Raw genomic sequence first — 6,000 nt, 5'->3', positions numbered from 1 at the left:
TCCTGGCTGATGTTTTTATAGATAAACTTGTTCCATTCTTATTGCTTTACTTTTTTATATATTTTTTTATATTTTAGGCATAATAGGTCTGATAGAAATATTTTAGAAAAATAGATTTGATAAGATAGGATCATTTCAGTAGTTGTACTACAAGATATATGTATAGGCTATTGTTTGTGTCTAGACCACTGTCTATACATTATACTTGTATTACATTATATATATATATAATGCACCAGTTGATGTTGTCCAATGATTCTGTAAATATTCGTATAATCTGCACGTACTCGCGTCAAAACGTGACAGTTATTGATTACTTCCCAGGTGCTTCAACTACTTTGGATTGGTGGGTTAATGCTATCGAAAAACTGTTGGGTTAATTGGCTGGGGGCAAAAAAAAACGTGTGTGTGTTGGTGTAATGGTGACACTTTTGTAAATCGGTGAAGCTAAATATGTGAATCTTAGGGGGAAGATTCAATTCAACGAGATTTGTCTCCCAAACATCCTGGGTAGACACATGGAGGCGATGTTATGGCTGAAATCTCCGCTTCTTTTTCCTCGCTCCCCATAATGGTGTGCAGAAAAATGAGCGGAGATTCTTTTCTGTAATGGGCAGTAGTGTGGACCTCACGTTGAATTGAATCTCCCCTTTTAAATTCGGTCGTCATTCACTTCAATACACATCCCCACCTCAGTGGATAGAGAGCTTGATGGATATTACATCGATCCTTGTACTTTCCCTTCTCATGTAATAGAGGTCCTGCTGTGCTATAGGAAATGTCTATAATAAAGGGAGGAATCTGACCTTAGATATGGAATTAAATCCGGTACATTTTAAGAGTTCTAAGAGAGATATAGAATGTGTGTAATCTCTGTGTCTTAATAGTTTCAGTTTCAAATGCTGCGTACAACTGCAGAGTTGAAGAATATGCGTTAAATAACTGAGGGTCTATTTACTAAACGGCGGGTTTGAAAAAGTGGAGACGTTGCCCATAGCAACCAGTCAGATTCTAGCTGTCATTTTGTAGAATGTACAAAATAAATGATAATTAGAATCTGGTTGCTGTAGGCAACATCTCCACTTTTTCAAACCTGCAGTTTAGTAAATATACCCCCTGGAGTGTTTATACCTAACTAAATATGTTCACCATGCTCTCTTTTAGTACTCTGCTGATATTAGGAGGGAGGTGATCTAACTAAACAGGCACAGTGACTGACTTTTGCAGACTTGCTCTGCAATAACGAAGAGCATGGATTGGTGGATTCATACACAGGGGGCAGAGACGTATCACAGAACTTCAGGCTTTGCTTGCTGACTCCATTACGACAGTGTCCTAAAGTTGTTAGAGGCGCTTCAGCTGTCTGTTATATTGGGGGAAAAATACTTTACTTTTTAACAGTTACAGAGGGATGTAATGTTATCTTTTAACGTGTAGTTATAATATGCATGCAGGCAATTAAATTAAGAACATAAACAAGTTTCATACTATATTTATTGGCCTAAAATCTGCATTCTGTATTTGAATGCAGTTGAAGTCAGTGGATATATTGCTGTATATTTCTGGGTTGACCAGCAATGCTACCTTTTTTTTTTTTCTGTTTTCGAATAAAAACAGAAATTGTTGGTTTAATTTTCTGCCCACAAGCTGTGTTTCACAGATACACAGTATATACCGAGAAACACGCATTGCAATAAGAATAGAAAGCATAATTGCGATGAACAGCTTAGCTCTGGCACACCAGATCCGCATAATGCCTCGTTCTGTAAACAATGGACTGCATTTAGAGAGTGATTGTAAATCCATTCATATAAACTGAGGAAAATACATGTTTATAGGAAGGAGTGTAAATCATTTTTGTACTGGAAAACTGTACATGGATTACAGGGTTACTACCGTATCTGCTTAAAAAAACAAAAAAAGAGCATGGAAACCCCCCCAAAATGAAACATTAGTAACCTACATGGAGGCCTTTCTGAGCGTATCTGGCCTCATTAATAGTTAGATGCATGTCTATTTGTCGGATGTAATACACATTTGCATACTGCACATACATACCAAAATGTATGTATTATATATTGGAGATTAGACTAGAGGTGGAACAGGCGCAGTAATGTGTAGCTTAAGTACAGTTAGGTAGTGGGCACACTAGTGTAGCACGTCTACGGAGATACCACCTCTGGATGTATGTTGTAGGTACCAGACTCCTGGTATAAACATCGATGATGACACTAACTGCGCTATCTAGCTGCTGCTGATTGGCTATTTGCATATTGACCCTCCAGCTTCATTCACTGGCATCTCGCCGGTATTATGTCCAAGTGTGCCATGTATTTGGAAATCTTATTTGTCATTTCCATTTGTGCTACTGCAAGAACGAAGGTTCTCATTGGACTTATGAAGCATTGTATTTTATATGGAAAATGCGACTCATGTTTATTCCTTTTAAGGCAATAGTCTCTTGTCTGACACTTTTTTTTTTTTTTTTTTTTTTTACATTATATTGCTTATGAATAGGATAATGTGGTTCATTTATACCCCTGTCAAGCTGCATCTATACTAGAGCTATGAACACTGATGTGTTTTCATTTGAACGTATCTTGTGAAAAGTGTGACTTAAAATACACACATAAGACTGCAGTTGTGCAACTGAATTTTTACCGTTCATTAGGGGAGTAACAATGCATCTAACCCTTAAGGCCTTTGATCTGCACTTGTCTCTTGCACACACTGGAGGCAGCCATTTTTTTTCAGGAAAAAGCAAAGTTTTTCATGTGTAGTTGTAAAATGAGCTATATGGCCAAGTATGATCCATTTATATTGTGTTCCATCATTATTGGCAATGTCTGAATCTCCAGTGTACAGATGACTGCATTAAACCGGTGCGCAGTCATACACAGGTTGCATACAAGTTGGACATGGATCATATATGTGGTCAGATTTGTTATAGTTCATAGCAACCAATTGGATACTAGCTTTCGTATGTGTGACCAAACTTGTCAGCTGAAAGCTGTTCTCTGGTTGGCTGGTGTAGGTTACCTCATTGCTCTTTGCCACTTGTTGTTGTTGTTTAATTCAACGCTTTGTGTAGAAAGCAGTGACGGCAACAATATTCAAATACAGCTTATAATTCACTTGGATCGATCATATAAGAGACTTTGTGCCTCTGTGATATCGCTACCTCATATTAAATACATAGCCTGCATTCTGAATATTCTTTTGTCCCACAAGGTAACTTCCTTCACTCTATGCTGGTGACAGGAACACTTTGAAATTAGACAGTGCTTTACTAATGGTTGGCTTACACAATGTTTCTCAAAATCAGTCTTCATGGAACATTAAGGCTGGGTACACACTACACATTTTTCACATGATTATAGGGCCAGTGACACAGTAAACAACCGTTCGGCCCGTGTACGCTCCAACGATCAGGTTTTATTGTTCCAAAGCACATCATATAGTTTGATTATATAAAACGAACTAAAATCTCTGTGAACGATGTCGTGTGTACGCTCTCGCGAACCAGCAGTGAAGGCAGATCTCCATATAGTTATGTCATGTTCTTTTCAGCCGATGGTTATGACCGATGAAGAGCTCAGATCTGAAGGTAAATCTTGTAAAACATGTATCGTGTGTGTGTACATGAATCGACATGCTGATCGGGACTTTCAGTCGTTGGTAAAATGGTTAACGCATCGGGAGTAATTTTCTGTCGTGTGTACGCAGCTTAACAGTGCATGTTTCCCTGGTCTCCTGACGGAACCACAAATTAATATATTGGTACTATCTTAGTGTCACTCAGTCACTATTACACCTGTGCTTCAACAAGGATATATGGAAAACATGCAGTGTGAGGACAGGACTTGAGAAACACTGCAGTATAAATCACAGGTTGTATCTATTCTTCATGCAGCCGTCTCCCCACCAGCAGGGTTACTCATGTAATCCAGAGGTCAGGTTGTATTGCAGCTGAATATACTTGGTGACATGGCGATGACAAGTGTCCTGCAGGTTGAAGTCCTTTCCAGTTTGACGGCAGTAACAAAACTGTCTCTGGATTTTCTTAAAATCAACATTGGGCTTTCCCTTATTACTCTTCTTTAAGTGGGGACTTTATAGGGGCTTTTAACCCATGTCTGACACAGTGTGCAGAGCGGACACATCACATGTCTGTGTTAGCTCAGGTTGTCTTTTCTTCTATTACATTTTATTTGACCCACAGGCCGGGGTGTGTGACGTTCTACTGCTACTGAAATAGCCTCTTGTTATGTCTGCTGTGCATTGTAAAAGACAAACGTCGCTGCTCTTGTTTCTTAATTTTTTTTTATCTTTCTTAAATTTTTTGCATTCATTGTTCCCATTTACTAAAGTTAAAAAAATGGCCCCTTAACCTTTGTTTTTTTTCGCCAACTTCCTCTTTATATTTTGTTACTCTTGCGTTTCATCTGATATAAAGAGTAGTTCCTATCTGCAGGGCAGCAATCAATCTATGTCTCTTTCACAGCGGTCTTAATGGAAAATGTCATTGAGGAAAGGGAAGAGTTGAATTTCCTCATTTTATTTTGAGTGTTAGAAATTCTTTTCTTTTTTTTTAGTTTTGGGAGGGGGCAGAGGGGTGGCGGTGATGGGAATTTGGCACAATTGCCGTGTGTGGCTTATCTTAGATCAGTACAGAACAGAAACACAGGTTTTCTAATTAAGGTGTGGTTAGGGCCTCGGAATCCAAGAGGTTTAAAGATTGAACACAGCATATGCTGTTGGCTCATCTCTCTACCAAATGTATCACAGCACAGAGCAGCTTGTGCTGACTGCTCTACGCAATGCACCATTTCTAATCTAAACTTCCTTTTTATTTTATTTTTTTTCAATCTTTATAATCTGTCTGCATGACCTGCTGTGAAGATCCAAAACAAAGTTAATTTTTGCAACTTGAAGATGTCTAAAGTCGGCTAGGTAACAACGTTTTAAATGTGTGGGAGTCCAAACATCTGTAGGCCTGCAAGCCATCTGCTAAATATCCAAGACTTCTGTGAACTTTGTATTACAGAACAGCACAGCAAACTGTTCTCGCCTTCTATACTGGAAGCAAGAGTTTAATTCTGTCCTTTATATACAGGCATATAGTAAGCAGTGTGTGCCTTCCCTCTCTATTACACTGTACACCAGAGACCATTATGTACATTGTGGCTGGATATGTGTAGCCACTTCCCACAGATCTCACATTTACTCAGCGTAGTATATTATCTCTGCAGCAATGAATCGGTAATGTATTGGGTGTGATTTTCTAAGCCGGTCTTGAAACACAAAACAAATTGCAGCTATACAAAAGGCTCCTCGGGCTGGTAATTATATATTGTATCATATTGCTTGTACCTCGGGCATCTAATCTCTATTCCCTATATCCACACAGAGGGCAACTGCTCCCCAGTGGAGGCCCGTGCACCATACTGTCTCATCCCCCACCCCCTACCAACAGGACTTCTGGGTGGCATATAGTTGGCACCAATTCTGTATTCACTTCATCTCAAATGTATGTCACCTTTGATAAAAGTACTTTAAACTGGATTTATTTGTTACCTTTTTTTTCGCGCGGGGGGTGGCGACCGTGGTGTCTTTATTTGGCAGTTCATGGACTATACTCGCCCATCCAAGGCTCACTAATAATAGTTTTACTCGGGCACTATGTAGAAGGGATTATTGATCAGAAATTCACAGGGCAATCAATACATTGGGAGCTGGGGTAAAGTACAATGCAAGCACACAATGTTGTCTTCACTAATAATAATAATTATAATAATTATTGACCCAGTTGATTTCAAATTGAAATGAATGTACCGCTAAGAGGCAACATTGCCATTTTCAGATATGAATCCTAGAGATAGCATACGTAGTTCGGTGTTGGCTCCTCCTGCTTAGAGTGGTTAGCCCTTCTGTCTTACAGCGCTGGGGTCATGGGTTCAATTCCCAACCATGGCCCTATCTGTGTAGAGTTCATATGTT

The sequence above is a fragment of the Mixophyes fleayi genome, chromosome 7, assembly GCF_038048845.1.
Source record: "Mixophyes fleayi isolate aMixFle1 chromosome 7, aMixFle1.hap1, whole genome shotgun sequence".
In the NCBI taxonomy this organism is placed as follows: Eukaryota; Metazoa; Chordata; class Amphibia; order Anura; family Limnodynastidae; genus Mixophyes; species Mixophyes fleayi.
The sequence above is the reverse complement of the archived record's forward strand: the minus strand, read 5'-3'. Positions refer to the sequence as shown.